Genomic DNA, 20356 nt, shown 5'->3' with positions numbered 1-20356 from the left:
TGGAACGGAATGGAATGGAATGGAATGGAATGGAATGGAATCTAATGGAATGCAATGGAATGGAATGGAATGGAATGGAATGGAATGGAATGGAATGGAATGGAATGGAATGGAATGGAATGGAATCAACCCGAGTAGAATGGAATGGATTGGAATGGAATGGAATGGAATGGAATGGAATCGAATGGAATCGAATGGAATGGAGTGGAATGGAATGGAATGGAATGGAATGGAATGGAATGGAATGGAATGGAATCAACCCGAGTAGAACGGAATGGAATTGAATGGAATGGAATGCAATGGAATGGAATGGAATGGAATGGAATGGAATGGAATGGAATGGAATGGAATGGAATGGAATTGCATGGAATGGAATGGAATGGAATCGAATGGAATCGAATGGAGACGAATGGAATGGAATGGAATGGAATGGAATGGAATCAACCAGAGTAGAATGGAATGTATTGGAATGGAATGGAATGGAATGGAATGGAATGGAATGGAATGGAATGGAATGGAATGGAATGGAATGGAATCGAATGGAATGGAATGGAATGGAATGGAATTTAATGGAATCAATCAGAGTAGAACGGAATGGAATGGAATGGAATGGAATGGAATGGAATTCAATGGAATAGAATGGAATGGAAGGGAATGGAATGGAATGGAATGGAATGGAATGGAATGGAATGGAATGGAATGGAATGAAATGGAATGGAATGGAATGGAATGGAATGGAATGGAATGGAATCAACCCGAGTAGAACTAAATGGAATGGAAAGGAATGGAATGGAATGGAATTGAATGGAATGGAATGGAATTCAATGGAGGAGAATGGAATGGAATAGAATGGAATGGAATGGAATGGAATGGAATGGAATGGAATGGAATGGAATGGAATGGAATGGAATGGAATGGAATAGAATGGAATCAACCCGACTAGAACGGAATGGAATGGAATGGAATGGAATGGAATGGAATGGAATGGAATGGAATGGAATGGAATGGAATCGAATGGAATGGAATGGAATGGAATGGAATGGAATGGAATGGAATGGAATGAAATGGAATGGAATGGAATGGAATGGAATGGAATGGAATGGAATAGAATGGAATCAACCCGAGTAGAATGGAATGGATTGGAATGGAAAGGAATGGAATGGAATGGAATGGAATGGAATGGAATGGAATGGAATCAATCCGAGTAGAATGGAATGGAATGGAATTCAATGTAACCGAAAGGAATTGAATCAACCCATGTGGAACGGAACGGGATGGGACGGGACGGGACGGGATGGGACGGGTCGGGATGGGACGGAATGGAACGGAACGGAATGGCATGGAATCAACCCGAGTAGAATGGAATGGAATGGAATGGAATGGAAGGGAAAGGAATAGAATAGAATAGAATGGAATTGAACCAACCCGCGTGGAACGGAATGGAACGTAACGGAAACGAGCGGAACGGAATGGAAAGGAATCAACCCGAGTAAAACGGCACGGGACGGGACTGGACGGGATGGGACGGGACGGAACGGAACGGAACCAAACTCAATGGAATCAACCCGAGTAGAACGGAATGGAGTAAATGGAAAGGAATGGAATGGAATGGAATGGAATGGAATGGAATGGAATGGAATGGAATGGAATGGATTGGAATGGAATGGAAATCAACCCGAGTAGAACGGAATGGAATGGAATGGAATGGAATGGAATGGAATCAAATGGAATCGAATGGAATGGAGTGGAATGGAATGGAATGGAATGGAATGGAATCTACCCGAGTAGAACGGAATGGAATGGAATGGAATGGAATGGAATGGAATGGAATGGAATGGAATGGAATGGAATGGAATAGAATGGAATCAACCCGAGTAGAATGGAATGGATTGGAATGGAAAGGAATGGAATGGAATGGAATGGAATGGAATGGAATGGAATGGAATGGAATGGAATTGAATCAATCCGAGTAGAATGGAATGGAATGGAATTCAATGTAACCAAAAGGAATTGAATCAACCCATGTGGAACGGAACGGGATGGGACGGGACGGGACGGGATGGGACGGGTCGGGATGGGACGGAATGGAATGGAACGGAATTGCATGGAATCAACCCGAGTAGAATGGAATGGAATGGAATGAAATGGAATGGAATGGAATGGAATGGAATGGAATTGAATGGAATGGAATGGAATAGAATGGAATCAACCCGAGTAGAATGGAATGGATTGGAATGGAAAGGAATCGAAAGGAATGGAATGGAATGGAATGGAATGGAATGGAATGGAATGGAATGGAATGGAATGGAATGGAATGGAATCAATCCGAGTAGAATGGAATGGAATGGAATTCAATGTAACCGAAAGGAATTGAATCAACCCATGTGGAACGGAACGGGATGGGACGGTACGGGACGGGATGGGACGGGTCGGGATGGGACGCAATGGAACGGAACCAAACTCAATGGAATCAACCCGAGTAGAACGGAATGGAGTAAATGGAAAGGAATGGAATGGAATGGAATGGAATGGAATGGAATGGAATGGAATGGAATGGAATGGAATGGAATGGAATGGAAATCAACCCGAGTAGAACGGAATGGAATGGAATGGAATGGATTGGAATGGAATGGAATGGAATGGAATGGAATGGAATGGAATGGAATGGAATGGAATGAGCCCGAGTGGAATGGAATGGAATGGAATGGAATGGAATGGAATGGAATTGAATGGAATGGAATGAGCCCGAGTGGAATGGAATGGAATGGAATGGAATGGAATGGAATGATCAACCCGAGTGGAATGGAATGGAATGGAATGGAATGGAATGGAATAGAATGGAATGGAATGGAATGGAATGGAGTGGAATCAACCCGAGTAGAACAGAATGGAATCGAATGGAATGGAATGGAATGGAATGGAATGGAATGGAATGGAATGAAATGGAATGGAATGGAATGGAAAGTAATGTAATGGAATGGAATGTAATGGAAAGGAATGGAATGGAATGGAATGGAATGGAATCAACCCGAGTAGAACTAAATGGAATGGAAAGGAATGGAATGGAATGGAATTGAATGGAATGGAATGGAATTCAATGGAGGAGAATGGAATGGAATAGAATGGAATGGAATGGAATGGAATGGAATGGAATGGAATGGAATGGAATGGAATGGAATAGAATGGAATCAACCCGACTAGAACGGAATGGAATGGAATGGAATGGAATGGAATGGAATGGAATCGAATGGAATGGAATGGAATGGAATGGAAGGGAATGGAATGGAATGGAATGGAATGGAATGGAAAGGAATCCACCCGAGTAGAATGGAATGGATTGGAATGGAATGGAAAGGAATGGAAAGGAATCGAATGGAATGGAATGGAATGGAATGGAATGGAATGGAATGGAATGGAATGGAATGGAATCAACCCGAGTAGAATGGAATGGATTGGAATGGAATGGAATGGAATGGAAACGAATGGAATCTAAAGAAATGGAATGGAATGGTATGGAATGAAACGGAATGGAATGGAATCAACCCGAGTAGAACGGAATGGAATGGAATGGAATGGAATGGGATGGAATGGAATCGAATGATATCGAATGGAATCGAATGGAATGGAATGGAAAAGAATGGAATCAACCCGAGTGGAACGGAATGGAATGGAATGGAATGGAATGGAATGGAATCTAATGGAATGCAATGGAATGGAATGGAATGGAATGGAATGGAATGGAATGGAATGGAATGGAATGGAATGGAATGGAATGGAATCAACCCGAGTAGAATGGAATGGATTGGAATGGAATGGAATGGAATGGAATGGAATCGAATGGAATCGAATGGAATGGAGTGGAATGGAATGGAATGGAATGGAATGGAATGGAATGGAATGGAATGGAATCAACCCGAGTAGAACGGAATGGAATTGAATGGAATGGAATGCAATGGAATGGAATGGAATGGAATGGAATGGAATGGAATGGAATGGAATGGAATGGAATGGAATGGAATTGCATGGAATGGAATGGAATGGAATCGAATGGAATCGAATGGAGACGAATGGAATGGAATGGAATGGAATGGAATGGAATCAACCAGAGTAGAATGGAATGCATTGGAATGGAATGGAATGGAATGGAATGGAATGGAATGGAATGGAATGGAATGGAATGGAATGGAATCGAATGGAATGGAATGGAATGGAATGGAATTTAATGGAATCAATCAGAGTAGAACGGAATGGAATGGAATGGAATGGAATGGAATGGAATTCAATGGAATAGAATGGAATGGAAGGGAATGGAATGGAATGGAATGGAATGGAATGGAATGGAATGGAATGGAATGGAATGAAATGGAATGGAATGGAATGGAATGGAATGGAATGGAATGGAATCAACCCGAGTAGAACTAAATGGAATGGAAAGGAATGGAATGGAATGGAATTGAATGGAATGGAATGGAATTCAATGGAGGAGAATGGAATGGAATAGAATGGAATGGAATGGAATGGAATGGAATGGAATGGAATGGAATGGAATGGAATGGAATGGAATGGAATGGAATAGAATGGAATCAACCCGACTAGAACGGAATGGAATGGAATGGAATGGAATGGAATGGAATGGAATGGAATGGAATGGAATGGAATGGAATCGAATGGAATGGAATGGAATGGAATGGAATGGAATGGAATGGAATGAAATGGAATGGAATGGAATGGAATGGAATGGAATGGAATGGAATAGAATGGAATCAACCCGAGTAGAATGGAATGGATTGGAATGGAAAGGAATGGAATGGAATGGAATGGAATGGAATGGAATGGAATGGAATCAATCCGAGTAGAATGGAATGGAATGGAATTCAATGTAACCGAAAGGAATTGAATCAACCCATGTGGAACGGAACGGGATGGGATGGGACGGGACGGGATGGGACGGGTCGGGATGGGACGGAATGGAACGGAACGGAATGGCATGGAATCAACCCGAGTAGAATGGAATGGAATGGAATGGAATGGAAGGGAAAGGAATAGAATAGAATAGAATGGAATTGAACCAACCCGCGTGGAACGGAATGGAACGTAACGGAAACGAGCGGAACGGAATGGAAAGGAATCAACCCGAGTAAAACGGCACGGGACGGGACTGGACGGGATGGGACGGGACGGAACGGAACGGAACCAAACTCAATGGAATCAACCCGAGTAGAACGGAATGGAGTAAATGGAAAGGAATGGAATGGAATGGAATGGAATGGAATGGAATGGAATGGAATGGAATGGAATGGAATGGAATGGAAATCAACCCGAGTAGAACGGAATGGAATGGAATGGAATGGAATGGAATGGAATCAAATGGAATCGAATGGAATGGAGTGGAATGGAATGGAATGGAATGGAATGGAATCTACCCGAGTAGAACGGAATGGAATGGAATGGAATGGAATGGAATGGAATGGAATGGAATGGAATGGAATGGAATGGAATAGAATGGAATCAACCCGAGTAGAATGGAATGGATTGGAATGGAAAGGAATGGAATGGAATGGAATGGAATGGAATGGAATGGAATGGAATGGAATGGAATGGAATCAATCCGAGTAGAATGGAATGGAATGGAATTCAATGTAACCGAAAGGAATTGAATCAACCCATGTGGAACGGAACGGGATGGGACGGGACGGGACGGGATGGGACGGGTCGGGATGGGACGGAATGGAATGGAACGGAATTGCATGGAATCAACCCGAGTAGAATGGAATGGAATGGAATGAAATGGAATGGAATGGAATGGAATGGAATGGAATTGAATGGAATGGAATGGAATAGAATGGAATCAACCCGAGTAGAATGGAATGGATTGGAATGGAAAGGAATCGAAAGGAATGGAATGGAATGGAATGGAATGGAATGGAATGGAATGGAATGGAATGGAATGGAATGGAATGGAATGGAATCAATCCGAGTAGAATGGAATGGAATGGAATTCAATGTAACCGAAAGGAATTGAATCAACCCATGTGGAACGGAACGGGATGGGACGGTACGGGACGGGATGGGACGGGTCGGGATGGGACGCAATGGAACGGAACCAAACTCAATGGAATCAACCCGAGTAGAACGGAATGGAGTAAATGGAAAGGAATGGAATGGAATGGAATGGAATGGAATGGAATGGAATGGAATGGAATGGAATGGAATGGAATGGAATGGAAATCAACCCGAGTAGAACGGAATGGAATGGAATGGAATGGATTGGAATGGAATGGAATGGAATGGAATGGAATGGAATGGAATGGAATGGAATGGAATGAGCCCGAGTGGAATGGAATGGAATGGAATGGAATGGAATGGAATGGAATTGAATGGAATGGAATGGAATGGAATGGAATCAACCCGAGTAGAACGGAATGGAATTGAATGGAATGGAATGCAATGGAATGGAATGGAACGGAATGGAATGGAATGGAATGGAATGGAATGGAATGGAATGGAATTGCATGGAATGGAATGGAATGGAATCGAATGGAATCGAATGGAGACGAATGGAATGGAATGGAATGGAATGGAATGGAATCAACCAGAGTAGAATGGAATGCATTGGAATGGAATGGAATGGAATGGAATGGAATGGAATGGAATGGAATGGAATGGAATGGAATGGAATGGAATCGAATGGAATGGAATGGAATGGAATGGAATTTAATGGAATCAATCAGAGTAGAACGGAATGGAATGGAATGGAATGGAATGGAATGGAATTCAATGGAATAGAATGGAATGGAAGGGAATGGAATGGAATGGAATGGAATGGAATGGAATGGAATGGAATGGAATGGAATGAAATGGAATGGAATGGAATGGAATGGAATGGAATGGAATGGAATCAACCCGAGTAGAACTAAATGGAATGGAAAGGAATGGAATGGAATGGAATTGAATGGAATGGAATGGAATTCAATGGAGGAGAATGGAATGGAATAGAATGGAATGGAATGGAATGGAATGGAATGGAATGGAATGGAATGGAATGGAATGGAATGGAATGGAATGGAATAGAATGGAATCAACCCGACTAGAACGGAATGGAATGGAATGGAATGGAATGGAATGGAATGGAATGGAATGGAATGGAATGGAATGGAATCGAATGGAATGGAATGGAATGGAATGGAATGGAATGGAATGAAATGGAATGGAATGGAATGGAATGGAATGGAATGGAATGGAATAGAATGGAATCAACCCGAGTAGAATGGAATGGATTGGAATGGAAAGGAATGGAATGGAATGGAATGGAATGGAATGGAATGGAATCAATCCGAGTAGAATGGAATGGAATGGAATTCAATGTAACCGAAAGGAATTGAATCAACCCATGTGGAACGGAACGGGATGGGACGGGACGGGACGGGATGGGACGGGTCGGGATGGGACGGAATGGAACGGAACGGAATGGCATGGAATCAACCCGAGTAGAATGGAATGGAATGGAATGGAATGGAAGGGAAAGGAATAGAATAGAATAGAATGGAATTGAACCAACCCGCGTGGAACGGAATGGAACGTAACGGAAACGAGCGGAACGGAATGGAAAGGAATCAACCCGAGTAAAACGGCACGGGACGGGACTGGACGGGATGGGACGGGACGGAACGGAACGGAACCAAACTCAATGGAATCAACCCGAGTAGAACGGAATGGAGTAAATGGAAAGGAATGGAATGGAATGGAATGGAATGGAATGGAATGGAATGGAATGGAATGGAATGGAATGGAATGGAAATCAACCCGAGTAGAACGGAATGGAATGGAATGGAATGGAATGGAATGGAAACAAATGGAATCGAATGGAATGGAGTGGAATGGAATGGAATGGAATGGAATGGAATCTACCCGAGTAGAACGGAATGGAATGGAATGGAATGGAATGGAATGGAATGGAATGGAATGGAATGGAATGGAATGGAATAGAATGGAATCAACCCGAGTAGAATGGAATGGATTGGAATGGAAAGGAATGGAATGGAATGGAATGGAATGGAATGGAATGGAATGGAATGGAATGGAATGGAATCAATCCGAGTAGAATGGAATGGAATGGAATTCAATGTAACCGAAAGGAATTGAATCAACCCATGTGGAACGGAACGGGATGGGACGGGACGGGACGGGATGGGACGGGTCGGGATGGGACGGAATGGAATGGAACGGAATTGCATGGAATCAACCCGAGTAGAATGGAATGGAATGGAATGAAATGGAATGGAATGGAATGGAATGGAATGGAATTGAATGGAATGGAATGGAATAGAATGGAATCAACCCGAGTAGAATGGAATGGATTGGAATGGAAAGGAATCGAAAGGAATGGAATGGAATGGAATGGAATGGAATGGAATGGAATGGAATGGAATGGAATGGAATGGAATGGAATCAATCCGAGTAGAATGGAATGGAATGGAATTCAATGTAACCGAAAGGAATTGAATCAACCCATGTGGAACGGAACGGGATGGGACGGTACGGGACGGGATGGGACGGGTCGGGATGGGACGCAATGGAACGGAACCAAACTCAATGGAATCAACCCGAGTAGAACGGAATGGAGTAAATGGAAAGGAATGGAATGGAATGGAATGGAATGGAATGGAATGGAATGGAATGGAATGGAATGGAATGGAATGGAATGGAAATCAACCCGAGTAGAACGGAATGGAATGGAATGGAATGGATTGGAATGGAATGGAATGGAATGGAATGGAATGGAATGGAATGGAATGGAATGGAATGAGCCCGAGTGGAATGGAATGGAATGGAATGGAATGGAATGGAATGGAATTGAATGGAATGGAATGGAATGGAATGGAATCAACCCGAGTAGAACGGAATGGAATTGAATGGAATGGAATGCAATGGAATGGAATGGAACGGAATGGAATGGAATGGAATGGAATGGAATGGAATGGAATGGAATTGCATGGAATGGAATGGAATGGAATCGAATGGAATCGAATGGAGACGAATGGAATGGAATGGAATGGAATGGAATGGAATCAACCAGAGTAGAATGGAATGCATTGGAATGGAATGGAATGGAATGGAATGGAATGGAATGGAATGGAATGGAATGGAATGGAATGGAATCGAATGGAATGGAATGGAATGGAATGGAATTTAATGGAATCAATCAGAGTAGAACGGAATGGAATGGAATGGAATGGAATGGAATGGAATTCAATGGAATAGAATGGAATGGAAGGGAATGGAATGGAATGGAATGGAATGGAATGGAATGGAATGGAATGGAATGGAATGAAATGGAATGGAATGGAATGGAATGGAATGGAATGGAATGGAATCAACCCGAGTAGAACTAAATGGAATGGAAAGGAATGGAATGGAATGGAATTGAATGGAATGGAATGGAATTCAATGGAGGAGAATGGAATGGAATAGAATGGAATGGAATGGAATGGAATGGAATGGAATGGAATGGAATGGAATGGAATGGAATGGAATGGAATGGAATAGAATGGAATCAACCCGACTAGAACGGAATGGAATGGAATGGAATGGAATGGAATGGAATGGAATGGAATGGAATGGAATGGAATGGAATCGAATGGAATGGAATGGAATGGAATGGAATGGAATGGAATGAAATGGAATGGAATGGAATGGAATGGAATGGAATGGAATGGAATAGAATGGAATCAACCCGAGTAGAATGGAATGGATTGGAATGGAAAGGAATGGAATGGAATGGAATGGAATGGAATGGAATGGAATCAATCCGAGTAGAATGGAATGGAATGGAATTCAATGTAACCGAAAGGAATTGAATCAACCCATGTGGAACGGAACGGGATGGGACGGGACGGGACGGGATGGGACGGGTCGGGATGGGACGGAATGGAACGGAACGGAATGGCATGGAATCAACCCGAGTAGAATGGAATGGAATGGAATGGAATGGAAGGGAAAGGAATAGAATAGAATAGAATGGAATTGAACCAACCCGCGTGGAACGGAATGGAACGTAACGGAAACGAGCGGAACGGAATGGAAAGGAATCAACCCGAGTAAAACGGCACGGGACGGGACTGGACGGGATGGGACGGGACGGAACGGAACGGAACCAAACTCAATGGAATCAACCCGAGTAGAACGGAATGGAGTAAATGGAAAGGAATGGAATGGAATGGAATGGAATGGAATGGAATGGAATGGAATGGAATGGAATGGAATGGAATGGAATGGAATGGAATGGAATGGAATGGAATGGAATGGAAATCAACCCGAGTAGAACGGAATGGAATGGAATGGAATGGAATGGAATGGAAACAAATGGAATCGAATGGAATGGAGTGGAATGGAATGGAATGGAATGGAATGGAATCTACCCGAGTAGAACGGAATGGAATGGAATGGAATGGAATGGAATGGAATGGAATGGAATGGAATGGAATGGAATGGAATGGAATAGAATGGAATCAACCCGAGTAGAATGGAATGGATTGGAATGGAAAGGAATGGAATGGAATGGAATGGAATGGAATGGAATGGAATGGAATGGAATGGAATGGAATGGAATCAATCCGAGTAGAATGGAATGGAATGGAATTCAATGTAACCGAAAGGAATTGAATCAACCCATGTGGAACGGAACGGGATGGGACGGGACGGGACGGGATGGGACGGGTCGGGATGGGACGGAATGGAATGGAACGGAATTGCATGGAATCAACCCGAGTAGAATGGAATGGAATGGAATGAAATGGAATGGAATGGAATGGAATGGAATGGAATTGAATGGAATGGAATGGAATAGAATGGAATCAACCCGAGTAGAATGGAATGGATTGGAATGGAAAGGAATCGAAAGGAATGGAATGGAATGGAATGGAATGGAATGGAATGGAATGGAATGGAATGGAATGGAATGGAATCAATCCGAGTAGAATGGAATGGAATGGAATTCAATGTAACCGAAAGGAATTGAATCAACCCATGTGGAACGGAACGGGATGGGACGGTACGGGACGGGATGGGACGGGTCGGGATGGGACGCAATGGAACGGAACCAAACTCAATGGAATCAACCCGAGTAGAACGGAATGGAGTAAATGGAAAGGAATGGAATGGAATGGAATGGAATGGAATGGAATGGAATGGAATGGAATGGAATGGAATGGAATGGAATGGAAATCAACCCGAGTAGAACGGAATGGAATGGAATGGAATGGATTGGAATGGAATGGAATGGAATGGAATGGAATGGAATGGAATGGAATGGAATGGAATGAGCCCGAGTGGAATGGAATGGAATGGAATGGAATGGAATGGAATGGAATTGAATGGAATGGAATGAGCCCGAGTGGAATGGAATGGAATGGAATGGAATGGAATGGAATGATCAACCCGAGTGGAATGGAATGGAATGGAATGGAATGGAATGGAATGGAATGGAGTGGAATCAACCCGAGTAGAACGGAATGGAATGGAATGGAATGGAATGGAATGGAATGGAATGGAATGGAATGGAATGGAATGGAATGGAATGGAATTCAATGGAATTCAATGGAATAGAAAGGAATGGAATGGAATGGTATCGAATGGAGACGAATGGAATGGAATGGAATGGAATGGAATGGAATGGAATCAACCAGAGTAGAATGGAATGTATTGGAATGGAATGGAATGGAATGGAATGGAATGGAATGGAATGGAATGGAATGGAATGGAATGGAATGGAATCAATCAGAGTAGAAAGAAATGGAATGGAATGGAATGGAATGGAATTCAATGGAATAGAATGGAATGGAAGGGAATGGAATGGAATGGAATGGAATCGAATGGAATCAAATGGAATCGAACGGAATGGAATGGAATAGAATGGAATCATCCCGAGTAGAACGGAATGGAATGGAATGGAATGGAATGGAACGGAAAGAAATGGAATGGAATGGAATCGAATGGAATGGAATGGAATGCAATGGAATGGAATGGAATGGAATGGAATGAAATGGAAGGGAATGGAATGGAATGGAATGGAATGGAATGGAATGAAATGGAATGGAATGGAATGGAATGGAATGAAATGGAATGGAATGGAATGGAATGGAATGGAATGGAATGGAATGGAATGGAATGGAATGGAATCAACCCGAGTAGAATGGAATGGATTGGAATGGAATGGAATGGAATGGAATGCAATGGAATGGAATGGAATGGAATGGAATCAATCCGAGTAGAATGGAATGGAATGGAGTTCAATGTTAACGAAAGGAATTGAATCAAACCATGTGGAATGGTACGGGATGGGACGGGACGGGACGGGATGGGACGGGTCGGGATGGGACGGAATGGAACGGAACGGAATGGCATGGAATCAACCCGAGTAGAATGGAATGGAATGGAATGGAATGGAAGGGAAAGGAATAGAATAGAATAGAATGGAATTGAACCAACCCGCGTGGAACGGAATGGAAAATAACGGAAATGAGCGGAACGGAATGGAAAGGAATCAACCTGAGTAAAACGGCACGGGACGGGACGGGACGGGACGGGACGGAACCAAACTCAATGGAATCAACCCGAGTAGAACGGAATGGAGTAAATGGAATGGAATGGAATGGAATGGAATGGAATGGAATGGAAGGGAATGGAATGGAATCGAATGGAATGGAATGGAATGGAATGGAATGGAATGGAATGGAATGGAATGGAATCGAACGGAATCGAATGGAATAGAATGGAATATAATGGAATGGAATGGAATGGAATGGAATGGAATGGAATGGAATGGAATAGAATGGAATCAACCCGACTAGAACGGAATGGAATGGAATGGAATGGAATGGAATGGAATGGAATCGAATGGAATGGAATGGAATGGAATGGAATGGAATGGAATGGAATGGAATGGAATGGAATGGAAAGGAATCCAACCGAGTAGAATGGAATGGATTGGAATGGAATGGAAAGGAATGGAATGGAATCGAATGGAATGGAATGGAATGGAATGGAATGGAATGGAATGGAATGGAATGGAATGGAATGGAATCAACCCGAGTAGAATGGAATGGATTGGAATGGAATGGAATGGAATGGAAACGAATGGAATCGAAAGAAATGGAATGGAATGGTATGGAATGAAACGGAATGGAATGGAATCAACCCGAGTAGAACGGAATGGAATGGAATGGAATGGAATGGGATGGAATGGAATCGAATGATATCGAATGGAATCGAATGGAATGGAATGGAATATAATGGAATCAACCCGAGTGGAACGGAATGGAATGGAATGGAATGGAATGGAATGGAATGGAATGGAATGGAATGGAATGGAATGGAATGGAATGGAATCTAATGGAATGCAATGGAATGGAATGGAATGGAATGGAATGGAATGGAATGGAATGGAATGGAATGGAATGGAATCAACCCGAGTAGAATGGAATGGATTGGAATGGAATGGAATGGAATGGAATGGAATCGAATGGAATCGAATGGAATGGAGTGGAATGGAATGGAATGGAATGGAATGGAATGGAATGGAATGGAATGGAATGGAATCAACCCGAGTAGAACCGAATGGAATGGAATGGAATGGAATGGAATGGAATGGAATGGAATGGAATGGAATGGAATGGAATGGAATGGATTGGAATGGAATTGCATGGAATGGAATGGAATGGAATCGAATGGAATCGAATGGAGACGAATGGAATGGAATGGAATGGAATGGAATGGAATCAACCAGAGTACAATGGAATGTATTGGAATGGAATGGAATGGAATGGAATGGAATGGAATGGAATGGAATGGAATGGAATGGAATCGAATGGAATGGAATGGAATGGAATGGAATGGAATGGAATTTAATGGAATCAATCAGAGTAGAACGGAATGGAATGGAATGGAATGGAATGGAATGGAATTCAATGGAATAGAATGGAATGGAAGGGAATGGAATGGAATGGAATGGAATCGAATGGAATCAAATGGAATCGAACGGAATGGAATGGAATAGAATGGAATCAACCCGAGTAGAACGGAATGGAATGGAATGGAATGGAATGGAATGGAATGGAATGGAATGGAATGGAATGGAATGGAATGGAATGGAATGGAATGGAATAGAATGGAATCAACCCGAGTAGAATGGAATGGATTGGAATGGAATGGAATGGAATGGAATGGAATGGAATGGAATGGAATGGAATGGAATCAATCCGAGTAGAATGGAATGGAATGGAATTCAATGTAACAGAAAGGAATTGAATCAACCCATGTGGAACGGAACGGGATGGGACGGACGGGACGTGATGGGACGGGTCGGGATGGGACGGAATGGAACGGAACGGAATGGCATGGAATCAACCCGAGTAGAATGGAATGGAATGGAATGGAATGGAATGGAAAGGAATAGAATAAAATAGAATGGAATTGAACAAACCCGCGTGGAACGGAATGGAACGCAACGGAAAAGAGCGGAACGGAATGGAAAGCAATCAACCCAAGTAAAACGGCACGGGACGGGACGGGACGGGACGGGACGGGACGGGACCTAACGGAACGGAACCAAACTCAATGGAATCAACCCGAGTAGAACGGAATGGAGTAAATGGAAAGGAATGGAATGGAATGGAATGGAATGGAATGGAATGGAATGGAATGGAATGGAATGGAATGGAATGGAAATCAAACCGGGTAGAACGGAATGGAATGGAATGGAATGGAATGGAATGGAATGGAATGGAATGGAATGGAATGGAATGGAATGGAATGAGCCCGAGTGGAATGGAATGGAATGGAATGGAATGGAATGGAATGGAATGGAATGGAATGATCAACCCGAGTGGAATGGAATGGAATGGAATGGAATGGAATGGAATGGAATGGAGTGGAATCAACCCGAGTAGAACGGAATGGAATGGAATGGAATGGAATGGAATGGAATGGAATGGAATGGAATGGAATGGAATGGAATGGAATGGAATGGAATGGAATTCAATGGAATAGAATGGAATGGAATGGAATGGAATAAAATGAAATGGAATGGAATGGAATCGAATGGAATAGAATGGAATTGAATGGAATGGAATGGAATAGAATGGAATGGAATGGAATGGAATGGAGTGGAATGGAATGGAATGGAATGGAGTCAACCCGAGTAGAATGGAATGGATTGGAATGGAATGGAATGGAAAGTAATGTAATGGAATGGAATGGAATGGAAAGGAATGGAATGGAATGGAATGGAATGGAATCAACCCGAGTAGAAATAAATGGAATGGAAAGGAATGGAATGGAATGGAATTGAATGGAATGGAATGGAATTCAATGGAGGAGAATGGAATGGAATAGAATGGAATGGAATGGAATGGAATGGAATGGAATGGAATGGAATGGAATAGAATGGAATCAACCCGACTAGAACGGAATGGAATGGAATGGAATGGAATGGAATGGAATGGAATGGAATGGAATCGAATGGAATGGAATGGAATGGAATGGAAGGTAATGGAATGGAATGGAATGGAATGGAATGGAAAGGAATCCACCCGAGTAGAATGGAATGGATTGGAATGGAATGGAAAGGAATGGAATGGAATCGAATGGAATGGAATGGAATGGAATGGAATGGAATGGAATGGAATGGAATGGAATGGAATCAACCCGAGTAGAATGGAATGGATTGGAATGGAATGGAATGGAATGGAAACGAATGGATTCGAAAGAAATGGAATGGAATGGTATGGAATGAAACGGAATGGAATGGAATCAACCCGAGTAGAACGGAATGGAATGGAATGGAATGGAATGGGATGGAATGGAATCGAATGATATCGAATGGAATCGAATGGAATGCAATGGAAAAGAATGGAATCAACCCGAGTGGAATGGAATGGAATGGAATGGAATGGAATGGAATGGAATGGAATGGAATGGAATCTAATGGAATGCAATGGAATGGAATGGAATGGAATGGAATGGAATGGAATGGAATGGAATGGAATGGAATGGAATGGAATCAACCCGAGTAGAATGGAATGGATTGGAATGGAATGGAATGGAATGGAATGGAATCGAATGGAATCGAATGGAATGGAGTGGAATGGAATGGAATGGAATGGAATGGAATGGAATGGAATGGAATCAACCTGAGTAGAACGGAATGGAATTGAATGGAATGGAATGGAATGGAATGGAATGGAATGGAATGGAATGGAATGGAATGGAATGGAATGGAATGGAATTGCATGGAATGGAATGGAATGGAATCGAATGGAATCGAATGGAGACGAATGGAATGGAATGGAATGGAATGGAATGGAATCAACCAGAGTAGAATGGAATGTATTGGAATGGAATGGAATGGAATGGAATGGAATGGAATGGAATGGAATGGAATCGAATGGAATGGAATGGAATGGAATGGAATGGAATGGAATTTAATGGAATCAATCAGAGTAGAACGGAATGGAATGGAATGGAATGGAATGGAATGGAATTCAATGGAATAGAATGGAATGGAAGGGAATGGAATGGAATGGAATGGAATCTAATGGAATCAAATGGAATCGAACGGAATGGAATGGAATAGAATGGAATCAACCCGAGTAGAACGGAATGGAATGGAATGGAATGGAATGGAATGGAATGGAATGGAATGGAATGGAATGGAATAGAATGGAATCAACCCGAGTAGAATGGAATGGATTGGAATGGAAAGGAATGGAATGGAATGGAATGGAATGGAATGGAATGGAATGGAATCAATCCGAGTAGAATGGAATGGAATGGAATTCAATGTAACCGAAAGGAATTGAATCAACCCATGTGGAACGGAACGGGATGGGACGGACGGGACGTGATGGGACGGGTCGGGATGGGACGGAATGGAACGGAACGGAATGGCATGGAATCAACCCGAGTAGAATGGAATGGAATGGAATGGAATGGAATGGAAAGGAATAGAATAGAATAGAATGGAATTGAACAAACCCGCGTGGAACGGAATGGAACGCAACGGAAAAGAGCGGAACGGAATGGAAAGGAATCAACCCGAGTAAAACGGCACGGGACGGGACGGGACGGGACGGGACGGGACGGAACGGAATGGAACCAAATTCAATGGAATCAACCCGAGTAGAACGGAATGGAGTAAATGGAAAGGAATGGAATGGAATGGAATGGAATGGAATGGAATGGAATGGAATGGAATGGAATGGAATGGAAATCAAACCGAGTAGAACGGAATGGAATGGAATGGAATGGAATGGAATGGAATGGAATGGAATGGAATGGAATTGAATGGAATGGAATGGAATGAGCCCGAGTGGAATGGAATGGAATGGAATGGAATGGAATGGAATGGAATGGAATGGAATGGAATGATCAACCCGAGTGGAATGGAATGGAATGGAATGGAATGGAATGGAATGGAATGGAGTGGAATCAACCCGAGTAGAACGGAATGGAATGGAATGGAATGGAATGGAATGGAATGGAATGGAATGGAATGGAATGGAATGGAATTCAATGGAATAGAATGGAATGGAATGGAATGGAATAAAATGAAATGGAATGGAATGGAATCGAATGGAATAGAATGGAATTGAATGGAATGGAATGGAATAGAATGGAATGGAATGGAATGGAATGGAGTGGAATCAACCCGAGTAGAACAGAATGGAATCGAATGGAATGGAATGGAATGGAATGGAATGGAATGGAATGGAATGGAATGGAATGGAATGGAATGGAATGGAATGGAATTGAATGGAATCGAATGGAATGGAATGGAATGGAATGGAATCAACCCAAGTAGAATGGAATGGATTGGAATGGAACGGAATGGAATGGAATGGAATCGAATCGAATGGAACGCAATGGAATGGAATGGAATGGAATGGAATGGAATGGAATGGAATGGAATGGAATGGAATCAATCCGAGTAGAATGGAATGGAATGGAATTCAATGTAACCGAAAGGAATTGAATCAACCCATGTGGAACGGAACGGGATGGGACGGGACGGGACGGGATGGGACGGGTCGGGATGGGACGGAATGGAACGGAACGGAATGGCATGGAATCAACCCAAGTAGAATGGAATGGAATGGAATGGAATGGAAGGGAAAGGAATAGAATGGAATGGAATGGAATGGAATGGAATGGAATGGAATGGAATGGAATGGAATGGAAATCAACCTGAGTAGAACGGAATGGAATGGAATGGAATGGAATGGAATGGAATGGAATGGAATGCACCCGAGTGGAATGGAATGGAATGGAATGGAATGGAATGGAGTGGAATGAACCCGAGTGGAATGGAATGGAATGGAATGGAATGATGAACACGAGTAGAATGGAATGGTTTGGAATGGAATGGAATGGAATGGAATGGAATGGAATGGAATGGAATGGAATGGAATGGAATGGAATGGAATCAACCCGAGTAGAAAGGAATGGGTTGGAATGGAATGGAATGGAATGGAATGGAATGGAATGGAATGGAGTGGAATCAACCCGAGTAGAACGGAATGGAATGGAATGGAATGGAATGGAATCGAATGGAATGGAATCAACCCGAGTAGAATGGAATGGATTGGAATGGAATGGAATGGAATGGAATGGAATGGAATGGAATGGAATGGAATCGAATGGAATGGAATGGAATCAAATGGAATGGAATGGAATGGAATGGAATGGAATGGAATGGAATGGAATGGAATCGAACGGAATCGAATGGAATGGAATGGAATATAATGGAATGTAATGTAATGGAATGGAATGGAATGGAGTCAACCCGAGTGGAATGGAACGGATTGGAATGGAATAGAATGGAAAGTAATGGAATGGAATGGATTGGAATGGAATGGAAAGGAATGGAATGGAATGGAATGGAATCAACCCGAGTAGAACTAAATGGAATGGAAAGGAATGGAATGGAATGGAATAGAATGGAATGGAATGGAATTCAATGGAGTAGAATGGAATGGAATAGAATGGAATGGAATGCAATGGAATGGAATGGAATGGAATGGAATGGAATGGAATGGAATGGAATAGAATGGAATCAACCCGATTAGAACGGAATGGAATGGAATGGAATGGAATGGAATGGAATGGAATGGAATGGAATGGAATGGAACCGAATGGAATGTAATGGAATGGAATGGAATGGAATGGAATGGAATGGAAAGGAATGGAATGGAATGGAATCCACCCGAGTAGAATGCAATATATTGGAATGGAATGGAATGGAATGGAATGGAATCGAGTGGAATGGAATGGAATGGAATGGAATGGAATGGAATGGAATGGAATCAACCCGAGTAGAATGGAATGGATTGGAATGGAATGGAATGGAATGGAATCGAATGGAATCGAATGGAATGGAATGGAATGGAATGGAATGAAATGGAATGGAATGGAATCAACCCGAGTAGAACGGAATGGAATGGAATGGAATAGAATGGAATGGAATGGAATGGAATGGAATGGAATGGAATGGAATGGAATGGAATGGAATGATATCGAATGGAATGGAATGGAATGGAATGGAATAGAATGGAATCAACCCGAGTGGAACGGAATGGAATGGAATTGAATGGAATAGAATGGAATGGAATGGAATGGAATGGAATGGAATGGAATGGAATGGAATGGAATGGAATGGAATGGAATGGGATGGAATGGAATCGAATGGAATGGAATGGAATGGAATGGGATGGAATGGAATAGAATGGAATGGACTGGAATGGAATGGAATGGAATCAAATGGAATCGAATGGAATCGAATGGAATGGAGTGGAATGGAATGGAATGGAATGGAATGGAATGGAATGGAATGGAATGGAATGGAATCAACCCGAGTAGAACGGAATGGAATGGAATGGAATGGAATGGAATGGAATGGAATGGAATGGAATGGAATGGAATGGAATGGAATTCCATTGAATGGAATGGAATGGAATTGAATGGAATCGAATGGAGACGAATGGAATGGAATGGAATGGAATCAACCAGAGTAGAATGGAATGTATTGGAATGGAATGGAATGGAATGGAATGGAATGGAATGGAATGGAATGGAATGGAATGGAATGGAATGGAATGGAATGGAATCAACCCGAGTAGAATGGAATGGATTGGAATGGAATGGAATGGAATGGAATGGAATCGAAAGGAATCGAATGGAATGGAGTGGAATGGAATGGAATGGAATAGAATGGAATGGAATGGAATGGAATCAACCCGAGTAGAATGGAATGGAATGGAATGGAATGGAATGGAATGGAATGGAATGGCATGGAATGGAATGG

The sequence above is a fragment of the Gorilla gorilla genome, chromosome 13 (assembly GCF_029281585.2).
Source record: "Gorilla gorilla gorilla isolate KB3781 chromosome 13, NHGRI_mGorGor1-v2.1_pri, whole genome shotgun sequence".
NCBI lineage: Eukaryota > Metazoa > Chordata > Mammalia > Primates > Hominidae > Gorilla > Gorilla gorilla.
The sequence above is the reverse complement of the archived record's forward strand: the minus strand, read 5'-3'. Positions refer to the sequence as shown.